Source organism: Lepisosteus oculatus, chromosome 18, assembly GCF_040954835.1.
Source record: "Lepisosteus oculatus isolate fLepOcu1 chromosome 18, fLepOcu1.hap2, whole genome shotgun sequence".
Taxonomy (NCBI): Eukaryota; Metazoa; Chordata; class Actinopteri; order Semionotiformes; family Lepisosteidae; genus Lepisosteus; species Lepisosteus oculatus.
In genome coordinates this window covers 18,711,694-18,725,037 of record NC_090713.1, presented here as the reverse complement: position 1 = coordinate 18,725,037, position 13,344 = coordinate 18,711,694, and the positions used below count along the sequence as shown (strand labels likewise).

The window sequence follows — 13,344 nt, the reverse complement described above, 5'->3', positions numbered from 1 at the left end:
AGAAGCAGGAACCGCTGTCAGAAGGGAAGATATGTTCAAAATATCGCAAATATCGATCATGTTGCGATATTTTGAAATATAAAAGTCAATTGATTGTCCATAATATCGCTATTCTATTTTTTCGAAGAAATGTTTGTTAAAAGAAAAGTCCGGCACCAGCTGGATTCGAACACACAACCTGCCAGTTGGTAGTCACGCACCTAGACCAGTCGGCTACAAGACAGCTCACATGAACAGGCAGGCGAAACAGCCCTACAAAGCCCTGTCGCAGCACACGAATACTGTTATTAAATTCTTTAGATACGCGATTCCATATTATATTCCCTTTTAATCAAATTCTAAAAGTATGCTTGTTGACTCCGGTATCACGTTAGTTAAAGACTTCAAAGCTTAAAATGTTTAGGGAGAAATGGAATACTGGTGTGTATTTTTTTCTTTAAAGTACCAAGACCAGCTATATACTGTATGTTTATGTTCCAAAATTAATATCGTTTATGGCCTTCACACGCGTTACAGTATGCTCCTATTCTTTTTATGCTCAGCTACTAAGATTTCCCTTCAGTGGTAAAATTCAATATCTACAACGGGCACAGCAAAGACGTTTACTGTAAGTCTTTCTACGACAGACCAACGGACCACGAGTGCCCCTGTTGGTCAACCAATCACGTACTGCGGTGCCATGCGTCATCTTGCGTCACACTGAGCGACGCCACCTGCGGTACGTGTCTGTAACGCGCACTTTGAATGGCTGCATCTGTAGGCCCGCTACACTTTTTCTATAAACCCCTCAAAATTACTATTTCTTTCCTTATATATTTCACAGTACAAATTCTTTTCTATGTGATTACTGTATTTAAATTGCAGAATTTATTTGCATAATGCTTTGCTTTGTTCTGTTGGAAGCAAGCAGGGCAGGCAGATGAAAGATCAAAAAGGCAGGGGTTGAGCTGAGAGGAACTGACACCAGGGAGAGTCTGAAGGGGAGTCAAAGCACATGCACATGCAGGGTTCAAAGCACAGGGATAAGTCCAACACATGGTCAAACAGACAAGGTCAAAGAACACAGAGAGAGGAGAAAACACTGGGGAAAATAAAATCAAAGCTGAGAGAAGTAAATGAGACTCTAAGCTGAGAGATTAACAAATTGGTCATACCTAACTTATTTCCACAGCTACATCCTTTCAGATGTATGTAAAATATCAGAAAATACAGGAGGAATACGAGAGTAAGATGCATATGAGAAAAGGAGGTTGGCACTTTCAAAGCAATTGAAGAATCTTACACCGTTCAAATCTGCATAAATCCACCAATTCACATTCATGGAGACAGGGTGAGTAAAAAGTTCAGATTCGAAATTGGAAGAAACACTAATTACAAGCCAAATATGATCGATTTGAGAGCACAAACTGTTGGAAGAAATGTGAGGAAAACCTGGCATATAGTAAACATTTTTTGGTATGAAAATAAATTGGGGAAAGATTCTTGAAGAAATATAAGAAAATCCTCATTAGGAGTCCTTTTCCTCCTGGGACAAACACCAGATGAATGGCCTTCAGAGGCAGAAAGATACTTGTTAAGAACTGTCAGAACTGCAGCCATGAAATAAATCACAAACAAGACCTTGTATAAAATTGCGTAGTAGTTTTTTTGTCTTTCTAGATGCCTCCCTTCTTTTTGTTCTGTACTTCCTATATATTTCTTTTTTAATGCATGTGAACAGGGAATATTGTATGTCTCAGGCTATCTAAATGAATAAAAAAAAATACACAGAAATCACCAGTGTTCACTTACTTCAGGGTTGTTAATTCTTATTTTTTGTTTTGTTCTTCCTAGGTGTTTCTTTTCTAATTCATGTGAAAATGGCAATATTCTGTGTCTCAGCATACCTAAATAAAACAATAAAAAACAAAGAAATCGCCAGTGTTCACTTACTTCAGTGTTGTTAATTTACAGTTGGGATCCCTCAGAGCTGCAGACAGCAGATTCACTCCTGAATCCCCCAGGTTATTGCTTCTCAGATCCAGCTCTCTCAGACTGGAGTGTTGAGACTGAAGAACAGAGGCCAGATCTTCACAACATCTCTCTGTTAGTTTACAGTACCTCATCCTGCAGACAAAAAGACAGGAGCACAGCTCAACATCTGCACAGCTCATCCACATCTTTCTTTCCAAGTCTTCACTCCAACACCCAGCTCAGCAGTAATATACAACATCATGTCATTATCCATCTCAGAGTGTCCATGGATGAGGATGATGAAGATAACAGCTGCTTTAAAATGTGGGTTCCAGAAGGAAGAAGAAAGCTGAGAAGAAACTGTCAGGAAGGGAGACAGTGGACAACAGGGAGACACATGGAGCTACAATGGAAAGGGAAACAGAAAGAAAGACTTTGACTTTTAACCATAATAAAAAATGCTTTACATTTATTATTATATTTTATTATGACATCATCTTCTTATAGTTATTTTTAGTTATAACAACACCTTGGGTTGTTGTTGTTGTTGTTGTTGTTGTTTTTCAAATGGTTTATTAATCCCAGTGTAAATTACCAACACTGGAGTAAGTTAACTGGAGATTTTAGTATTGTTTGTAGTGTTATTGTTGAGAAAAACAACAACCAGGGTTTTTCAGCATAACAACACATACAATAAAAATAACAAACACTAATAATGTGAAGCAGTAAACAGCATACACACACACAACCCCTATATACTATACAAATCCCACTAAAAAGAAAAAAAACAATAATGAAACTAACCCCATCCCTCCCAAAAATATACTGTAACGCAACGGGGGCTCAGGCGGGCGCCCTTGCCGCATCTGGTCGGCCCCATCCCGACTGGAGGCTCGAACCCGGGACTTTCGTGTCTCTCTGCAGCGACCTAGTCCCGTGAGCTAAAGAGAGATCTCTCCACAGCCCAGTAGCTGTGGTCCTGCTATCACAGGGAAGGGCGGTGACGTCACCCGCTCTGGTACGCCGGCTCTTACACAGTGCCTGTCGGCCATAAGCGTTACAATACAATACCACACACTTCTTACACATGAAAGACTCTCTACACATACTCCCACATGTAACATAGTCAAAACACACCGACACCTTCAAACAAGAATCTCTACAGTTTAACTGGTGGCACCATGGGCGACTGATTTTTTATAAATAAAAAAATAAAAATAAGAAACGAAGACGTGTCCATGCTTAACGTAGGAAATGCATTACTTTAAATACTATTAAAAAAGGGTTTAGTTAAAAAAACACTTTTATGCGTACACAAACGGGTGATTTTTCTTCCTCGTGATCAGCTTGGAAACTTACGCTCTAAGTTACTTTTTAATTAAACGTTTAAAACACTTGACTTTCATAAACACACAAAAAAAACATATTCTACTATCTTCCTATGGTATGAAGCAGATCAGTAGGTCTTTTTTTCCCCCAATCAGAGGCTGGGAAAATAGCTCCCTCCCCACTGCTCTGTGTCAGAGAAGCGGCGGCACTGAGAGAGGGAGGAGGCGTGGAGCTCTGTAATACAGAATGAGCCGTCTGCAACCTGGAATGCTTAAAGCACAGATCGCGTCTGCCTTTATAACTTGCAGCCTGCAGATAACACTTTCAGTTATTCTAGATGAAACCTTTTCTACTACTTTGGGAAACTGAAAATCCCATTGTAATATCCCTGTCTCAACTCCTCTTCATTCTTCATTTCAACTATACTGTAACTACAGGACGTTTCAGGTCCACATTCCAGCTTGTCTGTTGCTCATTTCTTTCTTTCTCACTGTTTCAAGCTCCTCTTACTTTCTTAACTCTACCGCTAGTAGATCTTTTGTCCATACATCCTCCCTTGCTTCTTTTTCAACCTTTTCATCCTTCTCTTTCAGTGTCTGCAACCTGGCATCTCATATTCTAACCATACCTTGAATACCCCTATACCTTGCATTCATTTCTAATATACCTGTATGCTGTTATTTTGCATATGTTGTTTTTTTTTGCAAGAGCTCTTCAGACACGCTGTTACTAGCTTGAACATAACTCCTAATGCTTTGCTCCCTGCAATAAGTCAGACTAACTTAAATCCTCAAAAACTGCTTGTATTAATTTGTTTAAATCACAAACATCATATGTAAATACCGGCCATGTATAGCATTAAAAAAAGCTGCATTATGGAACATCACACTGATTTAGTTTCTTTTAAAGGGAACTAGAGAAACTAAAAGGGCTTCTTTTTCTAGAATTGATGACTGTACATCTTGTTCACTGGGGTAATTAAATCCACACCAAGCAATCTCCAATATGTTCAGAATTTGACAACCAGAATCTTGACCAGGTCGCAAACAAGCAATCACATTACACCTGTCTTCAAGTCCTTGCACTGGCTTCCTATCACGTTTTTAAGTCAACTTCAAAATCCTCATCCTCATTTAATACCTATCTGGCTTATCTGCAACCTTTGTCCCTCTGACTCTGTTCTTCTAGCTGTCCTCAAGAACATATACATTCTGTTGGTGACAGGGCCTTCTCTAGCTATACCCCAGAGCTCTGGATTTGTATCCCCAGTGATATCAGAGTCACCTACCCTGAGTGCATTTAAATCTAACCTCAAAACCTTCCTTTTAGTGTCTGTATCTGCTTCATTTTCTAACTTTGGTAGCACTTCTAACTGCTTGTCTTTCCTATATGTATTTACTTTGTAACTTGTGGTCTTCATAACTGTTTTTACACCTGCTATATTGTTTTGAGATGCTTGGATATGTGCTATATAAAATAAAGTTTACAGTTACTGTTATTGTTATAGAGAAACATGATCAGATTTTCCCTGGTTCAGAAAAAAAAAGATCGAAACTATACTGGTTTGTCACTCTTCTCACACCATCTTTGCATAATGATCTGATCAATCACACTGTACATATTTTCTGTGCTTTCCCTATCCTGTTAGATTTATAATTATAATCTCCTTCTCAAAATGAGTCATTTCTAAATACCTGTTTTCACTGTTACCATCTTACACCAACACAGTGACAAAATTTACACTGATCTTAACTTGACAGCTGCTGAGTCCTAAATTCTGCTACATTGTATAGGATTTCTATTTTTATGTCTTTATTTAGTGGTTCCATTACTGAAAGGCTAAATTACTTTCTTTGAAAAATGTCTTTTATGTGTGGCAAACAAAAACTGACTTGCTTTAATGAATGTTCAACTATTTAAGAAGTCTTCCATGAAACCATGTTTGCTACTAACTCGTACTTTAACCATACTTTAAGGCTCTCTGATAAAATTACTGTTTTTCATGTTAGTTAATTTTCTGACTCTTTATCCCATCAAACCTTCATTCTCACCCTCCCAGAAATGCACCTGATTATTCAAGCGCCTCACTCTCTGCCAAATCTGTTTCAGGTTCAGATGTTCTTTTGTAAAACACAGCTTTCTGTGATTTGTTGTACTGTATATCTAAGCTTTGCAAGTGTCCCTGCATCCCTCTTCTGCACTGTGTCTGGTCATGACATTTTTCTGTTTGCTTATTTCAATGTAACACCAGCTCCATTTCTAAAACGTTTTGCTCATGTGCATTTTTGTATTTATTTATATCCCCAAAATTTTTTATATCCTAAATTTTAATTTGCCTTAATTTGTTAGACTTAATTTTAGTTTCAGCCTTAAAAAGCTTGGGTTTTCTCTATCTTTTGTTTCTTTTCCTACAGAGCTCTTTAATTGTGAAGTTTCTAGCATGTTTACATTAATCTATGAACATTTTAAACTGTTATTACTTATCACCGAATTATTGCATTATGGCTTAATTCACCCTTTCCTGAACTTATATGGCAAGCAGTGCTAGTGCTGTCTCTGTTGCTATCTTTTGCAGCTGAAATCTCACTGTTTAAAAGAATAAGGAATTAGATTTCTCATAAATACAATTATTTCTTCATTTTCTAATTGAATGAAATTAGTTTATGTGTCAAATACGAAGCCACGTACTATGATACAGGGCACGCTAATACTTGAGTGGACACAAGAGCTACTATGTAATTCTATACCATTGTATAGGAATGCGTGCTCCGAACATAAATGACTAATTGTATTTAAAAAAACGTTATCTCCAGCAAATAGGGAAGTAGGAGAATGTGAGTGGAAAGCGTGATAGATAACAGAAAAATATTTTAAAACTGTTCTAGGTTAATTTGAGAAAAATACACAAAAGCGTCTCTGTGTTTCGCTCCCATGTGCATGAAATAAAAACTTCTTTTAACTTCTGAGACGGACTCCTGAAACGGAAACGGGGGAAAATGCAAGCTTGCGGATTGCTAAAGCAGGTAAGCCGCACATTATTTGTGAAGAACTTTGATTACCATTTGGAAAAGAGCTGACACGTATTGCGGGGGAACGGGGAACAGGGAACGGGGAAACCCAATACTGAGCAAGGAGTGGTGTGTCAGGTTGGTTTAAGTAGGCGGGTGGAAGAAGGTGTGTCTGATTAGTTAATTGGAAACTGCACTGGAATGTGAAGGAGTTGATTAAGGGTGGTGAGTTCTCCAGGGACGTGACATAACACATATTATGTGTGGAGAAAAAGCTGCTAAACAGCTCGACCTGCTGCCCCTTTCGAATGACACAGTCACTCATAGAATTTTTGATTTGGCCTCCTCATTACTTTAATTTTCGTCCTTTTTCTTTCTCCATCCACACTGACGAACTAAGAGCAATCTTCAAAAAACAAAATAAAAGGAAAGCCACAGGCCCAGACAATTTGTCAGCTGCAGCCCTCAGCTATTGTGCTGATCAACTGGCTCCTGTGTTTACCAACATTTATAATATTTCACTACATCAGCAGGAAGACCCTCACAGTTTTAAAATATCCACTATAATACCTTTTCCTATAATACCTCTTCAAAAATATCTCGCCTCAACGACTACAGACTTCGGTGGCTATGAAAGCCTTTGAGCTTCATTTGGGATTAAAGTCAAAACACACCGATACCTTCAAACAAGAATCTCTGCAGTTTTACTAGAGGAATTCAAGAGAGATCCTGCTCTTCACCAACCCCTCAAACACTCTCCACCTCTACAGACCCTCCACCTGAGACTGTGTTTATCCTGCTCCTGTAGAAGAGGAGTTGGGCCTGGCCCAGCAGAAAGTGCACTGGGTACAATTCTCTTCTTATTGACATAACTCACCCTGAACACAACAGCAGGGCTGCTGAAGGCCAGACTAAGATTAGAGAAGAGGTGGATCAAGACACTCAACATGGGAGTCAGGAGGGACCAAGTGATATACTGTACCAGTGAAAGTATGCCTGTTTCTCAGCACAGAAGTGTAACTATAACCAGAGGTATAACATTAAATTCATACAGAATATAATACATGGGATGTCCTAGGTTCTTAATGTGACTGATGTTGTGTCCCACTTCAGTCAATTGCACAAAAACTGAAGCTTTTAATTTGGCAGTGCCTCCACCTGAAACAGCCATCAATTTGTGACTATATAAGACTTTTCAGGAATTTCAACCGTAATTCTACCGGTGATCACAAGATGACTTCACAAGGCTTGTGTGCCCAATGAGCAAATATCCTCCTTACTTTCTGTCATTTAAAATTGAAAAACACATACAGACCACGCTGCATTGTGAAATTTCTCAAACACAACAACATATATAAATAACCGTGCGAGAAACTTAAAAAACAACATTCACTATAAAGGAATGTACGGAGTCTCTTAAACCAAAAAAAATCATTGGCACGCTGGTGAAAAGGCGAGATGATACATTCCTCAAATTTAGTAATTTTACAAACTTTAAAAAAAATGTGTTTTAATACTGGATGGTAAAAGTAAAGTCAGAAAAAACAGGTTTGTCCGCGATAAAACAGTAAAATAGATTTGAGTCCTGACTACAATAAATCAGACGGTCCGGTGAGAATAATCTGTATCCTGTGTCCACTGTTCTCAGCTGTAAATCTTCAGGTTTACTTGCAGCCTCTGATGATCGAGAAACTTGGTGCCTCTTCACTGCACTCCGCAGATCCCGAGTGTTTTCTTTGAGAATGAATGTGGATGCCTTGCGCATCGTCTCCAGACATTTTTCCAATCCCAATCCAGTCCCTTCTGTTTCTCTCTTTTCCCAATAATCTCTCCACTTTTCCTCCAGTCATTAATGAAATTTAAACTCACCCCTCCGCGCAGACTAGCCGATCTGTATACTCCGGATCTCTCCACAGTGCTTTTTTTCTCTCAGGACATGTAGCCTCAGACCCCCTCCAGTTCAATGAGCACAGTATATGTTTATTTAACCCAGTTGAATTACAATATACTGTGGCTCTGTGCCGGTAGCTGGAAGATTGCCAGTTCGTATCCCGTGGCTAGCAGAGGAATCCTACTCTGTTGGGCCCCTGAGCAAGGCCCTTAACCCCAGCTGCTCCAGGGGTGTCCTATAAATGGCTGACCGTGTGCTCTGACCCCAAGCTTCTCTCCCTGTCTGTGTGTCTCATGGAGAGCAAGTTGGGGTATGCGAAAAGACAAATTCTTAATTAAAAAAATTGTATATGGCCAATAAAATGATCTTATCTTAATATAACTTGCATTTCACCTAAACATATTGACATTAACATTATATTCACAAACTGTACTAAACAACAAAAAATACATATTAAAACTACATAAATTCACACAGAGCTACAGAAGGGACAGACAGAGTCTGCTGGATCTAAAACCGACACAAACAATACTTGATAACAATGGTAGCGCACAAGACTCCCCACTGTGGGCTGTCAGCTTTTTTAGTGAGATGGGACAATGCGGGGGTTTTGGGATTGCGGGGTCCACTGGCTTACTGTCCTATATCTATGAAGGAGACAGAGTGCCGGTGTGGAATCAAGACGTGGGTGAGGTATTCTTTTAAATATTTTAAGAGTGAGCGATATTGCTTTGTGGAGGGACTAACATAAATTGTTCTCTAGCTAGAGAGAGAGAAAAGTTATGGAATGTTCGGCACTGTTCTATGACGAACAATTTAGTCAGTCACATGAGCATTTAGTCTAGGCAGGCTCAATTAGATACAGTACATCACTGGCTGATATAATCAATCAACATTGCGTCGGGGAGTGGGTACGTGTTACTCCTCATCTTTATGTCTTCATCTGTTTCGTATTGTGGGCTTTTTGTATCGAGTGTATCTTTTCAGCAATTATTTATGAACGACAAGTGCTTGTGGACACTGGATTGAGAATCACTGATTTAAACACAGATATTTCCTATCTTGGGTGCCTTTACGAACGGATCCCCTACTGACTCAGAGCAGAGCAGGCAAACGCAATGGACGCGGAAAGTGGAGGACTTCAAGTGAGAGTGAAGAGCCACGGCTATCGGACCCCACTCCTGAGTGTCCTCCTGGCCAACGTGCAGTCCATGGAGAACAAGATGGACGAGTTAAGCCATTAGAGGGATTGTTGTATTCTCTGTCTCGCCGAGACCTGGCTGACCCCCAATACACCTGACTCAGCCGTTCACCTTGACAGATTCTCCACCTATCGTATGGATTGCTCTGGTTCGGCTGGTAGTGTATGTCTAATGATAGACAACTCTTAGTGTTCAGATGTGAATGTTTTGAAGCAGTTTTGCTCTCAGGAAGGCTGGAAGTATCGCTAAGGATACCAATAATCCTGGTTTCTCACTTTTCTCCCCCTTCCCTCTGGTAAGTGTTAAAGGAGCATAAAGGCAAGTATGTCCAGATTCAGAGACAGTTTCTTCCCACAAACTGTCAGACTACTGAACGCTACCCCTACCACTGGCTCACACCGATTTATTTTCTAAGATGTATGTAATTTAACTTGTTGTTGCTGCTGCTGTTCTGTTTGTTTTTGGTGTTAATGTGTTTGTAGTGGAGCATACTTGTAATGAAAGTTAGAGGGCTGTAATTGCTGTATTTTGGGCCCTCTAATGGTGATCAGTGGTAGCACATCAGTTTTTATCTGCTGTGTCACAGAGAGAAATCTGTACAGGCTGTATCCCCATTCAAGTTTCCAATGAGTGTCAGGGAGATACGACAGATGACATCAGTGCAAAGACTGTACAGATACTGTACAGAGCTTTCCCTCAGCTGTGTCCAGAGATCGTTCCTCTCAAGTACAAGACTGTAGGAATGTTTGTATCTGTTTAACTTACATTTGGGACCCCTAAAACATTTGCCAGAAGGAAGAGGTTGATATTCAGAATTGAGGATGTGGGAAGGATCTGATATAATTTCTTCTGCCTGTTTGATTATGGATTTTTCAAAGATTGTCTGCAGGGAGGGATGCTGTTCCATGACCTTCAAAGCTGTCTGGATGAGGTGGTTAATTTGTGATTTAAAATGAACTGATAGATTACCAAACCACACTATTATACCATATCTAATAATGCTTTCGATTACAGCGTGGTAAAAGAGCAGAATTACTTCCTGTCAAACCCCAAACACTCTAACTCTTTGCAGGAAATATATGTGCTGCTGAATTTTGGAGCAAACACTCTCCACATGAGTAGTCAAGCACAGGTTACTGTCTATGTGTACACATAAGTACTTATATGAATCAACCTGAGTGATAAGTTAATTGTGGGTTACTACATCTGAGTGATCACCATCTGCTCTGGGATCAAAAACAATTTCTTTAGTTTTTTTTTAAATTCAGAATTAGGCTATTGTTGTCACACCATTGCACAAATCTTTGGATTTTAGACCTATACAGAAGAGCTGCTTCTTCTGTGCATTGAGCCATGTACAGCTGTATCATCTGAGAATTTGAAGATGAAGTTGCTTTGACTACTGCTTGTACAATCATTTGTATAAAGTGTGAACAGAACTGGAGAACTCACATAGACCTGAGGGTCACCTGTGCCAATGGATCTTGATTCCGAAAGAAAGAGTTTTATTGACCTGCTGACATACTGTGTACGGTTTGTTAAAAATGAGTGATACCATCTTATAATGTAATGGTTAACGGACATTTGCTTCAACTTGAATATCAATAGATGGGGATGCAGCATATTAAATGCAGAGCTAAAGTCCACAAACAGCATCCGAGCATAGGCATTGGGGTCCTCTAGGTGTTTAAGAACCAGATGCATAATGCTGTTGATTGCATCATCCGTGCCCCGCCGGTGTTTATATGCAAACTGATATGGATCCTGTACAGTGTTCACTTCTGAGCCCAGCATGGATACCATAATCCTCTCAAAGCATTTCATCACAACAGACGTCAGTGCTACCAACCTGTAGTCATTATTATCTGAGGGACAGGGCTTTCTGGGTATTGGCACGATTATTGTTTTTTTCCACAGCACTGGAACAGAGTGAGACTCAGCAGACTTCTGAAAGACAGGGCACCATGCTGGTGTTAATTCCTCTGCGCAATTTTTTAAAAGAGAGGCAGAGATGCCATCAGGGCCTGTTGCCATTTTGGCACATATGTGCTTGAAACACTGTGTGGTCATCTGTGGAATTATTACAAGCCTACCTGCACTACTGTCTGCTGTAATAGTATCTAATATATAATAATAGTATCTAATATACTATCACCTGCACCAGAGAAGTCCTGTGTTTCAAACCTCAGATAAGTCAGTCAGATCATTTGCTTTAGCCAGCTCATCCATTGTATGGATGCTCTTCTTTGAAGAATTCATGTTTGTGACTGTTTTCATTGTTTGCCACAGCCTCCTGGAGTTCATTGTTTCAAAGTCCCTCTCCATTGTCTCCTTGTTTTGATTCTTTGCATTCCTGAGTTTTAGTTTAAGCTCTTATTGCACTAATTTCAGTCACACTTCATCCTGGTTTTTAAAAGTGAGTCTTTTACGGTTGATGCAGGCTATTACATCCTTAGTTATATATGATTTATTATTTGGGTAAACTGTTATGCTTTTCAAGAGGCACATCAGAGGGGTGACCCTACATTAACAGCATCCCCCGAGATGTAGCGCAGATAGAATCTGATGTGAATATCTGCTTGTACACTGCAGGGAATACAGTCCCAAAGTAGCTCACATCCAGTCCACACAACGCCAGCAGCCCTGGTCCATGTCCATCAGGTGTTGTAACTGGGAGACACTGGTTCAGACCAGTCTGCTGGCAAAGAATAAGAAGGGACCCAGTTCTGTCTCCATTCTAGTATTGTGGCTGATGGGTTGTTTGAGAGGGAGAGACACAGTGGAGCAGTGGTTAACATGGCTGTATCACAGTTTTTCTTCCCTCCCAAATAAATCTAGATTGAAGTTTGCCCTGAAATTTGACTTTATCTGACATTACAGGGATAAGTTTATACTGTCAGCTAATTGACAAAGACGGCAGTATAGCATTTGAAAACCATCAATATCACTTTTAATAAACAATTATCCAATTCAGGGTCACAGTTACCCAGAGCCTGTCCCAGGAAGCACTGGACACAAGGCAGGATTGAACCCCGGACAGGATGCCAGTCTATCAAAGGGCACACACTCACACCAGTGCCAGCTTTCCCAGAAGCCTATTAACCTGCCAGCACATTTGTGGACTGTGGGAGAAAACTGGAACACCACACAAACATGGGGAGAACATACAAACTCCATACAGACAGCACCTCAGGTCTGGAATTTAACCCAGAGCCCCAGTGTGATATCTCCTGCACTGACCTGATGGAAGCAGTAAACTGGAGACTGAATCCAGGCATAGGCTCTGCTGGAAGCAAGCAGGGGAGGCAGGAGAAAGTGAAACTAGTGACACAATCGATAAGGCAGGGGTTCAGCTGAGAGGAACTGATTAAAGCACCAGGGAGAGTCTGAAGGAGAGTTGTTTAACATGCAGGGTTCAAAGCACAGGGATCAGTCCAAGACATGGTCAAACAGGCAAGGTCAAAGCACAGAGAGAGAGGAGAAAATACTGAGGACACTCAGTTTGGAAGAAGTAAATGTGACTCTAAGATGAGAGATTAACAGCAAAAATAAGTTTCGCAAACCTAACTTACTTCCAGAGCTACATCCTTTTAGATGTACAGTATGTACAATATCAGAAAACAGAGGGGGAATACTCAAGAGTTAAAAGTAATATGCAAAAGAGAAAAGGAGATTGGCAATTCCACAGCATATGAAGAATCTAAAACCATTCCAATCTGCATAAATCCACCAATTCACATTCATGGAGAGAATGTGAGTAAAAAATTAATATTCAATATTGGAAGAAACATAAACTGCTGGAAGAATGGTTGGGAACACCTGGCATATCCCAAACATTTTTTTGGTATGAAAATAAATTGGGGAAATATTCTGAAAAATTAAAAAAATCCTCATTAGGAGTCCTTTTTCTTATGGGACAAACACCAGATTAACTGCCTTCAGAGGCAGAGAGATACTTGTT

General features: G+C 40.0%; 1 protein-coding gene across 1 annotated transcript in view; it reads right to left on the bottom strand.

Annotated features, from left to right (window-relative positions):
- LOC138224006 (protein NLRC3-like) overlaps positions 1 to 13,344 on the bottom strand; it is a 394,575-nt gene that overhangs the window by 24,282 nt on the left and 356,949 nt on the right. The window lies entirely within an intron of this gene.